Source organism: Giraffa tippelskirchi, chromosome 11, assembly GCF_054371585.1.
Source record: "Giraffa tippelskirchi isolate mGirTip1 chromosome 11, T2T-mGirTip1v1.2.pri, whole genome shotgun sequence".
Classification (NCBI taxonomy): domain Eukaryota; kingdom Metazoa; phylum Chordata; class Mammalia; order Artiodactyla; family Giraffidae; genus Giraffa; species Giraffa tippelskirchi.
In genome coordinates, this window is record NC_137285.1 from 135,030,322 (window position 1) to 135,048,566 (window position 18,245).

At 45.9% G+C, this 18,245-nt stretch overlaps 1 long non-coding RNA gene across 1 annotated transcript; it reads right to left on the reverse strand.

The window, feature by feature from the left end:
* Positions 1–9,752: 9,752 nt before the first annotated feature.
* LOC145526298 (uncharacterized) lies at positions 9,753–14,758 on the reverse strand. Its single transcript, XR_014068832.1, has 3 exons — positions 14,433–14,758; positions 12,608–12,719; positions 9,753–10,167 (listed from the first exon to the last, which is right to left on the reverse strand). It is a non-coding gene; the product is annotated as an uncharacterized LOC145526298 (long non-coding RNA).
* Positions 14,759–18,245: the final 3,487 nt, after the last annotated feature.

Sequence of the window (18,245 nt, forward strand, 5' to 3'; positions counted from 1 at the left end):
TAAATATGGAGTTATCTTATAGTTTGGCCATCTCACTCTTAAGTATAAACCCAAAAGAATTAAAATAATTTGTTCACATAAAAACATAAACATGAATATTTATAGCATTATTCATAATGGCCCCAACGTGGAAATAACCCTTATGTCCATCCACTGAACAGATAAATGAAATATGGAGAATCCATACAATAAAATCAGTTCAGTTCAGTCGCTCAGTCGTGTCCGACTCTTTGCGACCCCATGAATTGCAGCACGCCAGGCCTCCCTGTCCATCACCAACTCCCGGAGTCTACCCAAACCCATGTCCGTAAAGTTGGTGATGCCATCCAGCCTTCTCATCCTCTATCATCCCCTTCTCCTCCCACCCTCAATCCTACCCAGCATTAGGGTCTTTTCCAATGAGTCAACCCTTCTCATGGGGTGGCCAAAGTATTGGAGTTTCAGCTTCAACATCAGACCTTCCAATGAACACCCAGGATTGATCTCTTTTAGGATGTATTGATTGGATCTCCTTGCAGTCCAAGGGACTCTCAAGAGTCTTCTCCAACACCACAGCTCAAAAGCATCAATTCTGCGGCGCTCAGCTTTCTTCACCGTCCAACTCTCACATCCATACGTGACCACTGGAAAAACCATAGCCTTGACTAGACGGACTTTTGTTGGCAAAGTAATGTCTCAATAAAATAAATAAAATATTTTTATTTATAAAACAATAAAATATTAGGTAAAAAAAAAAAGAGAAATGAAACAAAATGGAGGACTATGGTACAATGAAAAATGCCAATCACAAAAGACTACATATTGTATGATTACATTCATAGGAAATGTCCAGTAATAGGCAAATCCAAGGAGGGAGAAGGTGGATTAGTGGTTGACAGAGGATGTGCAGAGGAGGGGTTGGGGAGTCGTTGGTACAGGGACAGAGTTTCTTTGGGGATGATAAAAATATCTGTGCTTAGACAGTGGATATGACTGCATAATTCTGTGACTGTATTGAAAAACCACTGAACTGTATACTTCACAAACAGTTGATCATTTTCTCGTTTCTACCTGTTCTTGGGAAAACAGTTGGATAGTGCTGCAGAAATGATTATACTCACTTAGTATAATGAAAACTGCTCACCTCTGCTTATGCCGTATCTTCATCTGTTTCACAGTCCATATTGACTGTTCAACAAACCCGTCAGAATTCCCTTCCATTACAAGTGAGTCTCTGTGCCTGTTATTGTCAGAGCCCAATCAGCCTAAGATCACTAGGGACAAACCTGCAGTTTGACAAAGTCAGGTTTATTGTCTCATTGCAAGGAGGAGAACCATACAGTTCATACAGTTCATACATTATGGAGCTTCTCAACAAAGGGAAAAGTAGAGTTATTATAGAATTTGGGGGAAGGATAGAATCTGGATAACATTCAGATGAAATAGTGTTTTAATGCATTTAAAGCAATGCAAAGTGAGTGTAATAAAAGGGTCACAACAGGTCTAAACCAAAATGGACCCAGGGTCATATTTCCCCAGAAACCACTAACTTAGGTTAAATGTGGACTCCTGTGTCCAGACACCTTTATCTGAATGTCTGCACCTGAGCTGTAAATCAAGTTTGCTTCTCTGTGTCACAGTGTCTTAGTTACTCCAGACAAGACTGAAGGGGTTTCATTCTTACTGAAATAATTTCAAACAGCCAAGTTTCTGATAGTCTGATTTTAGAGGACAGATTTTCCAGTGAGTAAGACAGCAGCAGTCATTCCGAGGAGGAATCACATGGTAGTTTTCAGCATTTCCTTGGGAGAAATACTGTTTACTGGGAACTTTGCAGCTGTCTTTAAAAAAATCTGTGTCTGTTATCTCAACCTGATGAATGGCAGGGCTGGCTTTCCCTTCCTCAGTGTTGAGGGGGGGTTACAGAGATGAATGTGATGTTGTTTGTGCTCTTAAGACCCTAGGGGGGAAGAAAGGCAGCACTTGATTTAAGGAGGGACCCAGGCAGCTTGCCCCTGCCTTTTTGGTTGTTCTCAAGGTGTTAGTTCAGCAGGTCTGAGTGAGCGCAGAGGAAAGACAGGCTGGACTGCAGAGGCACCTGCTTTCCAACAAAGCCATATCCTCAATTCGGAAGACGTGCTGTTTCGTAAACACCCGTGTCCCTTCCCCCTTGGAGTAAGAGCATCACTTGGCCAAGACCTTACTGCAGTGCCCAGGCCAGCTCTGCCCGACCAGACACACGTGTGTGCTAAGTTGAGGGTGGCGAGGAGGTTCTCCCTCCCCTGCTCCTTGGTGTTGCATGAACTCTGTTTGTACCTGGGTGGGGTACCCTTTTTTTCCCACATGAGCATTCCCACCACACAGGCACACATCCAACTTGTCTCTAGTTTTTGGAGGTGGTCATTTGAAGCCTCCCTGGTGGCTCAAATGATAAAGAATCTGCCTGCAATGCAGGAGACCGGGGTTTGATCCCTGGGTGGGGAAGATCCCTGGAGAAGGAAACGGCACCCCCCTCCAGCATTCATGCCTGGAGAATTCCATGGACAGAGGAGCCCAGCGGGCTACAGTCCATGAGGTCGCAAAGAATTGGACACGACTGAGCGACTAACTCTTCATTTGAAGCCGGGGCATCTTAGGGATGGCAAAATTTCTTCTTAAGGGTCCTGTCAGGTCTCAGGAAGAGCTGGAGACTGGATAAGGATCTCAGGTGTCAACTAGCCCAGGAGGCGGCCTTGGAGTTCGGGAACTGAGCTGCTGGGGGTGGGCTCTGAGATCTGGGAGGGGAGCAAAGGGGTAGCAGGGGCTCTGCCAGGCCCTGGAGCCCCACAGCGAATGCGCCTTTGGAAAACAAACAAACAAAAAAAGAGGTAAGTTCGCTGCAAAAGGTAAAACCTGGTAGCGAGGCTGCCAAAGAGAGGCGGGTGGCAGAAGCAAAGGGATGGAGAGGCGGCAGTGGGTACTGAAGACAGGCTGCGGCCGCTGCCAGACTCGCAGCCAGGCAGGTGGGCGCATAGGAAAACCCGGCGCGGGTTTTGCCAACTCCTGGAGGCAAAACCCCTGAGAGGTTTAGGGCCCAGCGGGAAAACCAGGAAGGGCTCCAGGACAGTTACAGACACTGGACCGGTGGGAACCAGGACGAGGTCTGGGACTCAGTCCCTAACCCCCTCTCTCGCAAAACAAGCCTCCACATTTCCTGAATCTGCGGGAAACCAGAGCTCACATGGTGGGTAGGGTAGTCCGTTCCTTTGTTTGTCGAGACAAAGTTGTTTTGCACGGCCTTGGGGCCTTGAAGGTACTGAGTAGATACATTCATAGCGACCCCTGTTGGTGACTTCTATAAACAGTGGGCCAAGGGCACCTCCAAGAATGACCTGTACCCCTAAAACCCCTCCAGATAGAATCATCAATTTTTCCTCTCTTAGCAAGAAAAGGTGGAGAAGGCAATGGCACCCCACTCCAGTATTCTTGCCTGGAAAATCCCATGGATGGAGGAGCCTGGTAGGCTGCAGTCCATGGGGTCGCTAAGAGTCGGACACTGAGCGACTTCACTTTCACTTTTCACTTTCCTGCACTGGAGAAGGAAATGGCAACCCACTCCAGTGTTCTTGCCTGGAGAATCCCAGGGACGGGGGAGCCCGGTGGGCTGCCATCTATGGGGTTGCACAGGGTCTGACAGGACTGAAGCGACTTAGCAGCAGTAGCAGCAGCAGCAAGAAAAGGAAACAAACAAACAAACACTCTCTATTTGTAGGAATCCTGCATTAGGGAGGTTCTGCAGCTTTGGGCAGCTCTGGGTGGTCTTAGTGGCGGTATAACTTCCCTGGGGCAATGGGGCTTCTATTACACCCGTCCCTACCTCAGGGCAGTTTGGGTTGTCCTTGGTAGTCAAGAAACCCCTTGTCTTCCTCTTCTCTCCTTTGAGGCTGAATGTTGACTTTTGTCTCCTTATTTTTAAAGGTGCGGGGCTAATCTTAGCCAAGGTTTTCTTAAAATGGGCTTTAGGGAATCAAGTAACTCTCAAGGATCAGCCAGTAATATTTATTCAATATTTAGTGTGTATGTGAATGTTTCTCCATAGAGAGGGTCAATAACTTTCAAAGATGACCTTAAAATGGTTGAAAGGCGTAGACTCAGTAACTGAGGGAATATTCCTCAGAAAAAGTTGACTTTGCTGTTTTTATTTTATTTTATATATATAATTTTTTCTTTTTCAAATTCTTTTCCCAGTTAGGTTGTTACAGAATATTGATCAGAGTTTCATGTGCTATGCAGTAGGTCCTTGTTAGCTATCCATTTTAAATGTGCCAGTCCCCAAGAGACAAAGTCTGTTTCTGTTTTGTAAATAAGTTCACTTGTATCGTTTCTTTTTAGATTCCACATGTGATATCATGTAATATTTGTCTTTCTCTGTCTACTTACTTCACTCATTGTGACAATCTCTAGGTCCATCCATGTTATTGCAAATGGCATTATTTCATTCTTTTAAATATTCCATTGTGTATATGTACCACCTCTTTATATATTCTTCTGTCCATGGGCATTTAGGTTGCTTCCATGTCTTGGCTATTGTAAACAGCCCTTCTATGAACATTAGGGTGGATATATCCTTTCTACTCCGAGTATATGCTCAGGAATGGGATTGCAGGGTCATATGGTAGCTCTATTTTTGATTTTTTAAAGGAACCTCTGTACTGTTCTCCATAGTGGCTGTACCAACTTACATTCCCATCAACAGTGTAGGAGGGTCCCCTTCTCTCCATACCCTCTCCAGCATTTGTTTGTGGATTTTTTTTTTTTTATGATAGCCATTCTGACCGGTGTGAGGTGATATTGTGATTTTGATTTGCATTTCTCTAATAATTAGCAATGTTGAACATCTTTTCATATGTCTGTTGGAACATGTGAAATGTCTGTTTAGGTTTTCTGCCCATTTTTTGATTGCATTGTTTGTTTTGATGATACTGAGCTACATGAACTGTTTGTAAATTTTGAAGAATAATCCCTTGTCATCATTTGCAAATATTTTCTTTCATTCTGTGGGTTGTCTTTTCATCTTGTTTGTGGTTTCCTTTGCTATGCAAAAGGTTTTGAGTTTAATTAGGTTCCATTTGCTTTTGTTTTTATTTCCATTAATCTGAGAGAGATCAAAAAAGACACTGCTGTGATATATGTCAGGAAGTGTTCTGCCTATGTTTTCCTCTAAGATTATATGGTGTCCAATCTCACATTTAGGTCTTTAATCCATTTTGAGTTTATTTTTTAGGTTCCTACTGGGGTCAGGACCAATTGAACTTTACTTGGTATCCTACACTCAGATGTATTCATTCTGTCTGTCTATATCAGTCTCTTGCCCTTACCTCTAACATACATGTAGATTTATTAGTACTATATTATTAATAGTAGCTTTATTAGTATTGCATTAGTACTAGTAATAGGTGCCACATGCTCTAGATTAAAAAAAAATTTTTTACTTTTATCTTAGAAGAAAAACCTGAAAATGGTTCTTGGTAATTTGACTAGACAGGAACTGGTACTTTTTAATCTAGATGAGGCATTCAGTGCTGAAGTGCAGAAGTCCAGAAATGACTTGTCACCTCAGGTGAAGCAATGAAGTTGGTAGATCCATATGGATCCATGCGGATTGAGGGAAGATCGTCAAAATTGGAGCAGGAGGCTTGGAGCAGCCACCACGATGGCAATATGGAGATGATAGCCATGGTGATGGTCATTGCTAGCATTTATCCAGCAGTCACTGTGCACCAGGGCCCACTCTAAGAAGCAGTCAGGAGCAGGGTTTGAATTGTAACTGAGTTCTGTCTTGATCTGTATTATATTCTCTTTCACTTAAGGTTTTAGTAAATAGAAGTCTTCAAGAGTAAAAATAAAACTTAGTGCTAAACCAACTGATCTGTATGATGGGGTTTTGTCTGCATTTCTTCCCTGAGCCACAGTGAAAGACCACGCTCCCCTGAAGAGGCTATTTTTGAAGGATGTTGATCAAGCAGCTTTGGCAGAGTCTTAGACTTAACTGCCTTTCTTTATGTGTTCTAACTCATTTTTTCCTTTGTTAGCATACCTCTAGATTATTTCATGCAAAAAGAGGAAAAGGATCTGATAAGCACCAATTCCTAGGGAAGATTGAAAACCTATAACCATTGAAATACCCATGGACCATCTCCCTTCACTTCTTGCCTTTAAGAGTGACAATCCTCTGGGAATTGCATCAGCTGGGCAAAATTTAAGGATCACCATTTATACTCTGAAAATATACTTTGTGAAAAAAGACAATTGCTTATAAACTGCAGAAAATTTCCAATTATGTCTAAGGTTAGTCTGTCTCTGTTATCCTATCCACCCTTTCCTGCTTGTCTTCTTTTTCTTCTCTCCTAAATCAGAGGAAATGATGACCTCTATCTATACCTTTTGTGGTAACTGTGTACAACTCTGATAATCACAATAATGGTGATGGGAATAGAGTGGTATAAAATGAAGGTAGTGATGTAAATGTGCCTCATATACTGCCTAACCAATGGTTTTAGAAACTCAGAAACACTCAGAAAACATTTCTTGAGTTGTAATCTGTTGCAAGACTTTTCAGCAAATATGTATTGAGTGCTGTGCCTGTGATTTTAGATTGTCAGATAAAGTGATAAACAGATGTGGTCCCTGCCCTCCTGTGCTTTTCTCTGTTTTGTCGTTCTAATTATTCTTCATAAGGAGGGGCATTATGTTTCGCGTGCACAGTGGTATAGATGATAATATCCAATTCCATGTCAGAAGACCCAGATGCTAGCTTTTGCTTTGATAGAAACAAGCAGTGTGATCGTGGGCTAGTCATTTAATGTCTTAGTATCACCTGAACCAATAAGATGGTTAAACTGGGTTTTTACATTTTTAAGAGCTGTAACAGTTACAGCTGTAACTGTAACAGGTCTTTATTTTGTTTAGAGTTTGTACCATCCAACGTTGGAATTACGATTAGGTTGACTGGTTATGAAAGGGTAGCTTTTATGTTTTGCTTGTAAGTCTAAGCTGCCAGATTTGGTCTACAAAGTCTTTTTTCATCTTCTTTGTCAGATCATTGGAAACATAGTTTGGATACCTAAACTCATATATTGATAATGATAAGAAATCCACTTTAGCGGTTTATCTTTTTTTTCACGTAGGGAAAACCATTGACAACAACCACAAAACATTTGCATAGTTTCTTACTTAGTGAGGAATCAGAGCTTCAAAAGCAGGCTGATTCCAGCTGCCAGCTGTCACCACATGAAAAGCTCTTGTGAACTGGCCCACCTCAAAGAGATGAGTTATCTTTCATTTTCACAAACGCTACATCTATAGAGTCCATTAGTGCTTAACTATCCTTACTCTTTATCTGATTTTCCATGGCCTCATGTGATGTGTGAGTCAGACAGGTCTAGGTTTAAAAATACTTTTTGCTGTGAAAGTTAATTGTTAATTGAAAATTGATTGATTTTTCCAAGAGTGAGCCTCTAAAAAAGGAGGCTTTTCTAGAGTATTTTCATGGCCAGAGCTCATTGATACTGACCAACCCAACACCCCGTTGCCAAACCAATGTATAAACATGAAGTAGATAAGAGAGAGGGGAGTGTGCAGCATTTACCAGAGAGAGAAGGCTGACACAGATTTTGAAAATGGTATTTATTAATCATAGTGGCTTGGAAAATTCTTGACAAACTTTTTTTTAACCCTTGCAGATTTAGTTAAGGTTTAATTTCATGAAAAGTTGGAGAAAGTTTTCCAGACCCAGATCAATAAGTATTCAACTTTCTGCATAGATTCCCTGAGCTGCAAACAGCTTGGTAATCACACAACCTAGAAGAGCCGTTCTTGAATTTTCATGTGTGTGTGAATCGCCAGTGTAGCTTAAGACACATATTCTGATTCTTTGGTTGGGGTGAGGACTGAGATTCTGCATTTCCAACAAGCTCCAAGGTGATACCCGTGTTGTCTCTGAACCATATTTGAGTAGCACCATCCTGCTAGAGTTACCCCAGCTTTTGGAAGGGAAATGAGCATAGTTCTTACTCATGAGATTCTGGCCAGGACTGTCTCTGGCCAGGCACAGAATTTTATGGAGCTAAACATGACCCTTGGCCAGTACAGCGAGTGCGTTACAATTCAGATGATGGGGTGTGTGTACTCAGAAACAAAGCTGAAAGGCCATCAGGCACATGGGCAGCAAGGGGAAGGATGTTAGAATAAAGTATTTTTGAAAGAAAGCGAAAATTAATGTTAAGATCTTAATTTTGTTGCCATTTCTCATGTGTGGATAATCTGTTCTTAATTTAGCCTAAAAAGTTAATGATTTCTTTTTTACATAGTTAAAAAGTAGTTGTGGCAACCGAATTGAAATGAACTACTTTTACTTAATGGTAGTAAAAAATTGGGAATGACAAATAAATATGGCACAATGAGGAAAGACAAAGTATTTTCAGGGTGGGATTCATTTGTTCAACAATGTGTTGAGCCCCTGTGATGGGCCAGGTCCTGTGCTGGGTTCCGGTATCCCTGCATCAAAGTTTCCCTCCATTTGGGGGATACTGACCTAAAGCAATTCACCTGGACTTCTATGCTTCTAAATTCCCCTTACATCCATGGAGGGGAGAGTGGGGATCCAGAGGGCTTGTCCTGGGGGCACATTATTTGTTGTAGGAGAGACGTGGGGAGGGAAATGCCTGTGTACCCATGGGTCATGGAGAAGCCAGGCCTTCTCTTTCTCCTCCTTCCTCTTCCTCAATTCTTCCTTTTCCTCTTCTGCTCAATTATTACACATTTTTCCTGACCCAGGTTGAAACACTTGCATGTGGAAATCTACCTGTAGTGAACAACCAGACCACCAGAGGGCAGCATGAGACCACGGCTCTGCCTGAACATGAGCTGGGTCCTTCGAATGAATGAGTGGCTTCCCCACCAAACGTGAGGACATCAGATTCCCAATCCTGTCTTGCTCATCCCATGAACTTTTATAAAATCACAAATACCAGGGCTCCATCACAAGCCAATTGCATCTTAAATCCCTGGGAATGGGGCACAGGCGTTGCTAGTCTTTTAAGTTTCTTTGGTGATTCTAATATCTGCAAAGGGTTATGAAACACTAATGGAGCATACTGAATCCTGAAAACTGGGCTAGGAATCACCTAGCCCAGCTCATCTGTTCCCATTTCACAGCTTTAGGACCTGAGGCTCAGAGATGGAAACAATAGGCTCAGGGATCATTGGAAGAAAAGGGTCCAGGACCCTGATGCTCAGCCTGCAATCGTTCCTCCATGGCACACGCTCTCCCTTGTTTACACCAGCCTGGGCATCAGGGGCCAGCAATGAGAAGCTCTTCCCTCCCCTCTGACCTCAGGGCTGTGTGGTCCCTGGCTCAAGAGGCTCCTCCTGATGGAAAAATTCAGGACTGATCTACAGAAATCACCACGTGAGTGCTGAGGTTCAGAGCCCACCTGCTCTAGGAAACCAGAGGCGGAAGAGAGGGAGGGAGGGTGGCTGCAGCCAAGGAAGGCTTCCTTGAGGTGAGGCAGGAGGAGAGGACTGGATTGCAATGCACACCATGGATGGTGGGGGCCACATGCCAGACCAGAGGAACTTTGAAGGACCACAATGGAAACGTAAAATCATAGAAGCACTTTGGAGAACAAGTTTGGGAGTTTCTAATAAAACTAAACATAGATTATCTTATGGCCCAGCTGTTTCACTCATAGATATTTACTCAAGAGAAATGATTACATCCATACAGGTACTTATACATTCATAGTCACTGCACTTTTTTAATTCATAATAGCCAAAAAATAGAAATAACCCAATTGTAAATCAACAGGCGAGGCATGAACACACTGTGCTGCATCCATACAAGGGAACGCTTCTCAGCAGTGGGAAACCTCATGGGGTTGAAGGGAAATGTTCGCTGACTTGACGGTGGTGGCAGCGATTACATGGGGTTATACCTTTGTCAAAACTCTTAACTTTACACTTACAATGGATGAGTGCCTTTTACATCCACATCATAACTAAACAGATTTTTAAAAACTCACTCTCCCGGCGTAATTTTATTTGCTCAACAACGACCCCCTAGGGAGGGAAACACCTCGTGGTGCAGGTGGATAGAGGTCAATTGCAGGAGAGATGTCCTTGACTAGGAAGTGGGGTGAGGTCCACAGGCTGTGGATAAAATAGGGACAGTTTATTTTTTTATTGGTTAAACAGTCAGCAAATAGCAGCTGAGAGGGAGGAGAGATGGGGTGTGGGAGTTTTGGAGGGGGTGATGGAAAGGTGTGAAAGTCATTTCAGACAGTGGGAGACAAAAAATTGACCTCAGATCTGCACCCTCCCCAACTCCACCCCCCCATTCACCTCACCTCGGAGCTCTTTTTCCCTCAAATTCCCCTTCTCCCCATCACTGTCTCACTTCAGCGGTTTAAAGAGGCTGCCAGTTCAGTTTAGAATCTTAGACTTGTTACCATCATCATGGAAACTCCAGGCCCTGTGGCCTGAGGGCACTCTGCAGGGGTGGCATCCCCCGAAGAGTTCTGCTTTGTTTCCCAGGTCCCTGCAACTCCCAGGGCTCTGGGGTCTTGGGGATACAGTGGGGCTCTTGGGGAGCAGGGTGCTTGGGAAGCTCACAAAAAAGGCGTCCACCCATGGAGTGAGGAGGGTGGCGGTGGGGGAGGTCTTGTAACAATAACTAAGGGCTAAGGGTGGGGAACTGGCCCGGCAGGCAGAAAAGCAAGACAGACAGACAGACAGACAGAAAAGCAAGCTGCCAGGGACCCGAGACCTAACAGAAAAGTCTTGGTCTGCAGACTTGGGTTTTCCCAGGGCTGCCAAGCATCCAGGCAGCCAGGGAATCTGATGGTACCACTCCCAGCAAAATACGCAGCCTGGTCTCCCTGCCAGAAGGACACCAACTCCACCCCTGTCCGTTTGGCCCGGCTCCTCCATGGAGGGGACTTTATGGACATCTGTCACTTCTTCACCTTGATTCCTGTTGTGTCTTACCCTTAAGAGGCAAGAAACATGTGACGTGCACGCCTATGTGTCCGTGTGGGCACTCAACTTACCAGAGTCAACTCTGAGATTTGTGGTTTTAAAAAATGACCTTGACCACTAAGGAAGATCACCTGGACTTGGAGCCTAGGGAGGAAGTGCCTGTTTCCAGCAGCTGCTGAGATATGAATAGTTATGGAGCTAGACTGTTATTAGAAATTGAATGCTCTTAAATGATTTTCGCTAATATCTTTGTAAGCAGAGGATGGTGGCCTTGGGGTCGGGAGAGACTAGAGCCTAGTCCCACTTCTCTGCTCTGTGACCCTGGGCAGAGCCGGGCACTGATAACGGGACTAATCTGGCTCTAATGACATCATCCTTCTCCTTAGTGCCAGGTTTCTCCAGCCACCTCCACGTTCAGAGAAAAATTCGGCATCAGCGGAACCTCTTCTCAAAATACCTTCACTCCCAAAGAGCGTATTAAATCTGTGAATTAGTGTCAGGGGAGCTGCAGAGTTGACCCCTATGGCCTGGGCAGGGCAGTGGTCAGCACAGGTATCAGGCCTGGCCCTCCATCACTCAGGATGGGGGAGCCATAGTCTGGAGCCCAGCACAGTCATCAGTCCTGACCTCCAGACCTCTGTCTCCTCCCTGTCAGAGATGGGTCTTTCACACCATAAACCACAGTGTGCTGGGACCCTGGGTGCTCCCAGGAGGTGGGGGCTTGAAAAGGAGGGGGTATGAACTAGAGAGTGGGAGAGTGGGAAAGTATACTGTCCAGACCCCCTGGGCCTGCCTGAGGCTAAAGGTCATGAATTTGGTCATGGAGGGGTGGGGGAGTGGTTCCTCCAGCCACCTCCAGCTGTGATCCTGGAGAGGGGAGCTGGCTCAGAGCTGATCTTGACCAGGGCTGCCTCTTGCTGGGCGAGCCCAAGGTGGGGAGTGTGGTGTATGCCCGAGGCTGCTTGTAATAACCGCAAAATGTCAGCTGGAGAGGAAAGGAGATGAAGATGAACCGAGACTGGATTTAACCACACCCAAGCTGTGTGATCTTAGGGAAATAAATCACTTAACCTCTCCAACCCGCTTTCTCCTCTTTTACAAAATGGGCATCCAAGGGCCCCTTTCCATGAGGCTGTGAGCACTGAAGGATGACCTTGAGGGACAAGTGTTCTGGCTGATCAGGGGCCTTGGACACAGTGGGTGTTGAGTGTTGCGTTATAGTTGGTCCACGTGCACAAATGTGGACTGAACGTCCCTGGGCAGCACCTGCCCAGTGTGAAGCTGAGCCAAGCACCGACGGTCACCCTGCTTCCCCCAGCTTGTCTCCTCCTGCAGAGCCATGGGCAGACACCCTCTCTTCCCTTGGGGCCCCCGTGAGTGTGTCAGATGCTCCTACAAACAAGCTGTCTCTCGCTGAACTTGGCTGCTGGCCTGCGGAACCCTCCAGGCACTCTTCTGCCTTTCTCATCCCTAGGGCTGTGATCAGAACTGGACTTGAGGCCGCTCTGGATGAACTCTTTCCCCAGTAGCTCCTTACAGTCCCATGAAAGGACAGTTCAAACCGCGTGAGCAGGACGCCTGTCCAGGCTGTCCCGCCATCTCTCCCGTATACCTCAGCTCACGCCTTTGAAACGTAGGGTGCTTGCCACAGTCTTTCCTTTATCTGTGCTCGGCCAAGCCTCAGCCTCCTGTCAATTTCCTCCCCTGCACCTGAGCTGCGAGTCCTGTGGACAAAAACAGTCAAAGATTATGCTCTTCTGCATGCCCAGAGTGACTGTCTCCAAGCCCAGCCCAGCCCACTGCACTGTTTTGCCAACCCTCCCCAGGTTTCCCTGCTCCATTTCTCTCTTCTGCCCCAGGTGGAAGCTGCCCACAAACTCTTCCTTCCTGATGCCTACCCCCTACTCTTGACTTAGACCTCATTTCTGTGCCATGACCTCTTGGGTGATCCCAGCATCACGCAATTCACCAATCACAGCAGTCTACCTTCAAGGACTGAACAGCCTATGAAGATAAAACCTCTGATTTGTTAAATCTCCAGAGCTCACAATTCGTGGAGAGCCTGGCAGGATGGGGGTGTGGATAGACAGAGTGCAGGCTGGTCTGGCCCCCAGCCGGGACCCAGATGGCTCTGTCCCCTGAACCCACTCCACACCTAAGCCCTCATTTCAATGCTGAGGTTTCCAGCCATGTGTGTCCTTACCGGCCTCCCACACCTGTGTCTCTGTCTCAAGGCAGAGTTCAGCTTGTCCCCATGCAGAGCCAATAGAGGTGCCACCTTGACTTTTTTGGTGGAGTAGTATCTCCCTTTTCTTCCTTGTCCAAAACTAAGCTTCTGCAGCAGTGGCCCCGATTCCAGTCTTTCCCACACCCAAAGGGCCTTTCTCCTTCAAGGACACCCCCAGCCTCTCCAGCACCTTTGTCTTCATTTCCTCTTGACTTGATAACCAGTCCTGTGTCCCTGCTCTGAATAAACTCTCGAGGGACCCTCTCCACCTCCAGCTGTTGCCTCCTTCCTCACTTCGTTCTTGGCCAAACTTCTCCGATGAGGGACCTACGCCCACCACTTCTGTCTCCTCTCTCCGGCTCTGATCCAGACACCCTGCTGCAGCCTCCCGCTGCACTGGATGCCCTGCTCCTTCCCCTCCCACTCTGGAGCACCCTTGCCTTCTCTAGGGGCTCCTCCAGGGCAGTGTGGACCCCTGGGCCAGAGGACTGGATAAACACGGATCAAAATTCCATCTCCACACATCTGTTCAGCTGTGCAACCTGTTGCCACTCACTTCCTACCTATGAGCCTCAGTTTCCTCATCTGTAAACTTGAGCTGATCACAGTTCTTAATGAAATAACCCACTCAAGTGCTCAACATTTGTTCCCTCTTGTCATCCTGACCCCATTCTCCTCAAAATCCCCTCCTCCCCAGAACTTCAGTGATATTTCAGCCCTTAGTTCTGCTTTCAGCCTGACTACTCTTTTTCCCTCCTGATGCACAAGAAGCTGGCTAGCATCAACTGAACCCTGACTGTGTCCCAAGCCATGTTCCCCACATCTCACTTTCTCAGTATGTGTAGATACTACAATAGAACCCATTTAACAGATGGAAGTATTAAGGCACAGAGAAGGTAGTAACAACCCAAGAAGATACAACCAACAGGGGGCAGGACCAGTGCTCAGATCCAAGCCATCCGTTTGTCTCTAAGCTCCTTGCTTTTAACCACGAGTCCATTCTGCTGTGCTTCTGAGTGCTCCGGGCTGGGGCTGGGACTCCCCACTCCTCCTTAAAGCACCTCTCTCTTTTCTGGTTTCATCTGCTTACAGAGCTTTGTGTATTTATTCCCACATCTCAGTTCCCAGCCCACCTCCCTCCTCTGGGCTTGCTGGACACCTCCTCCTGATGGCCTGTGGTCATCTCAGGATCAGAGAACCCCATACTTACTTCAGACCCCTTCCTCTGGCATTGAACAATGTGATCTTGCAGCAGATCAGTGACTTTCTTTCATTCAGCCTTGCAGACTAGCTTCTGGCGAGCTTGCCTATCTCCTGTACCGGTTGTGAGCTACTGAAAAGCAGAACGCGGTCCCCTGAAGGCCTCTCTCTGCCTCACATACACCGAAGGCTGATTCAACTCTCTCTCAGATCAGATCCCCTCCCAATTTCCCTCTTTCTGCTCAGGGATCTGTTACTTATTCTTTCTTCCTGCTTCTGAAATGTTGTTCCTGCCTCACCCCTCGCCTCTGTCACCCACATCCCACCACCCAGGTCAGGGCTGCCTTCCAACCGTCTCTCAGATTCCTCACGGCCGCCTCATTCCAACTGCCCAACTGTCATCCCCACCGGACCTTCACCACCTGGCCATCCCAATGGCTTCCTGGCCCTTCCCCTTATTTTTAAATGTTGAGTCTAATAAACTAAAACATGGTAATGTTTAAAAAAGAAAAACAGTTACCCTGAATATAGCTATGGGTCAACAGTTTACTACCTGTGCTTTACAGATGAATAGCTGGTGCTGGGAGGAGAAAGGTTTTTTTTTTGTTTTGGGTTTTTTTTGTTTTTTTTTTTTGGCTGTGCTATGTTTGTAGGATCTTAGTTCCCTGACCAGGGATTGAAACCATGCCCTTGGCAGTGAAAACTTGGAGTCCTAACCACTGGACTGCCAGGGAATGCCATTCCCACCATTCCCCCCCCCCACCCTCCCCGCATAAGGAGAAAGGTCTTGATGAAAGAGCTTTTATCAAGACCTCAAGCTCCAAGAGGGCCCTCAGTCCAGGATCACTGCCTTCTGGGTTTTGTGCCCTTGTGTAGCCTCCTTCCACCTTGTCTCAAGGTTGGGCTGTATGATTGGAGAATATGGCAGAAGTGATGGTATGTCATCTCTGAGGTTAGGTTACACAAGTCCTTGGGACAGCTCTCTGTCTGTCTCTGTCTCTCCGTGTGTTAGCTCGCTCTGAGGGATGTAGGACACTCAGCCCATGAGACAAGGACCCCAGGCCTTTTACCAAAAGCCACATCATGTGAGTGATCCATCTTAGAAGCAGATCCTCGGCCCTCTCAAGCCTTCAGATGACTGCATCCCTGACTGACAGCTTGACTGGACCCCATGAGAAACTCTGAGCTAGAAGGACCCACTAGGCTGCTCTCAGATTCTTGTGCGCAGAAACTGTGTGAGATAATGAATGCCTGTTATTTCAAGCTACTAGACTGGGGGGTAATGTGTTACACAGTAGGGGGCTTCCCTGGTGGCTCAGTGGTAAAATATCCACCTGCGATGCAGGAGATTCAGGAGACTTGGGTTCAATCCGTGGGTTGCGAAGATTCCCTGGAGGAAGGGCATGGCAACCCACTCCAGTATTCTTGCTGAGAATTCCATGGACAGAGGAGCCTGGTGGGCTACAGTCCATGGGGCTGCAACGAGTTCAGACCATGACTGAAGTGACTGAGCATGCACGCATGTTATACAATAGATAACCAACACAGAGAATGGGATCCACCCATTCACTTCATCATTTAACACATTTCTTTTGAGCTGCTACTATGGGTCAACTATCCTGGGTACTGGGTGGATGGCACTGAAAACAAAATTAGCCAAAGTCTTTACTATCAGAGTTTTTACTCTAGTCAAGGGAGTGACATAATTAAAGAAAAGAAAGTGAAAGTCGCTCAGTCGTGTCCCACTCTTTGCGACCGCATGGACTATACAGTCTATGGAATTCTCCAGGCTGGAATACTGGAGTGGGTCGCCTTTCTCTTCTCTAAGGGATCTTCCCAACCCAGGGATCAAACCCAGGTCTCCCACATTGCAGGCAGATTCTTTACCAACTGAGCTATCAGGGAAGCCCTAAAGGAAAGAAAGAGTGATGTCAAATGGTGTAAATGCTATGGAGAAAAATTAGTATGAGGATGAAATGTAGGGCACATATAGGCATGATGTTGCTATTTTATACCAATTATTCAACAGAATGCTCCCTAATAAAGTGCTATTTCAGCAGAGACCTGAAGAAGATGAGCAAGCAGATATATAGGGAAGAGCACTCAAGGCAAAGGGAACAGCAGGTATGAATGGCTCAACATCCACCCACTTCTTACCATTTCATTGCTCATCCCCAGCACAGGCTCCCTCACATCAGGCATAAATTGCTAGACTAACCTCCTAACTGTCTCTAATACCAAGTCCAAGCTTGTTCTGCATGACACACAAATCAAGAGACAAGTTGTTGGGGCAAAGAATAATGACTTTAATCAGAAAGCCAGCAGACTGAGAAGATGGCAGATTAGTGTCTCAAAAAAAAAGCCAACTTCCCCCCAGCTCAAATTTGGGCTTCTTTTATACAAGAAGCGGGAGGGGGTACAGGGTGTGGCTGGTTGTTGTAAACTTGGTGACTGCAGGGACCACTGTGAGGCTGCCCATCGGTGAAGAAGGACAGCCAACGGCTGCTTCAGCCTTAATACAATTCCCCACTGTCAATGTCCATTCCACAGTCTTGTGGAAAAAGGGGGTGATGATCACTGTGGCCACTTTCAGCTGAACAGGGGCCATGAGGGGGTGATCACGGAATGGAATTGATCCGCCTTGGACCAAGAATATTCTTTAAAATTTTTAGTGAGTAATACAATTCTTTCTTTGTCTACAACTATTTTAACCTATTGAAATCTCTTCTACAATGACATTTTAATCTCACTGCTTATCTTTTTTGAAGAGCAACCTCAAGTCTTCTAAGGATTCACAAACCCATGGCTCTCTAGGCCTCTCAGAAGTTGAGTCATTTTCTACTGACAGTGGGGCTCCCTTAACTCAAGTGGGATGAATCCATGGCTTTCCTGAAGCTAACTTAACAGATGACCGTGTGATAGGTAATACCACGTGTGGTCCTGTCCACCATGCAGCCAGCTGGTGCTCAGGCCCTTGCTCTCTCCAGGTTTTAAGGAGGACTCAGTCCCCAGGTCAGAAAGGATGTAAGGTTACTTCAGGTGGATAGTCACACCTTCTGGAGGTAAACTCATGGACAGAGGTTAACATGGTACACACAGTTTTAACATAATTGGTGACTGATGGGTCTTTCAGAGAATTTAAAGATTCTTCCACCCAGGCAGACACCTGGAAAGGCCTTCAAAGGGGCTTAATTTAAGCCTGCTTCTGGGAGCCTCTCTGCTCGGTAGCAGGGCAACTTGCAAGGCCTTATTTCAAGTTAAATGGACATATTTTAGCAATGCTCCTTTTTAATGTTACATTCATTTTCTCGGTTTTTCCTGCTGACTGGGATCTCCAGGATGTACGTAGCTTCCAATTAATTTGTAGTGCTTTGGACATCTGTCGGATTATACTAGAGACAAAAGCAGGCCCATTATCACTTTGAAGAGAAGTAGGCAGTCCAAATTGGGGGATAATATCTTTAAGGACTTTTATCCACTTCGGAGGCTTTTTCTGTTCAGGTGGTATATGCCTCCACCCATTGTGAAAGAGTGTCCTCACAGAGTAGAAGGTATATGAAATTTCCTGTGTCCTGGAGCACTTGAGTCAAGTCTATTTGCCAGTTGTGGGCGGGGCAGGTTCCTCTATGTTGGGTCACCATCTGGGGAGATCTGACAGCAGTCTTTGGGTTATTTTTAGCACAAATCACATAATTTTCAGTGACTTGCTTAAAATGGTCCTTTGTAGGTTACATCCCATTATATATTTTTAAATCCTTTGTGAGATGGCCTCTTTCCCATAATGGGTACTATTATGAATGGTCTGCAGAACAGTGTCCAAGAG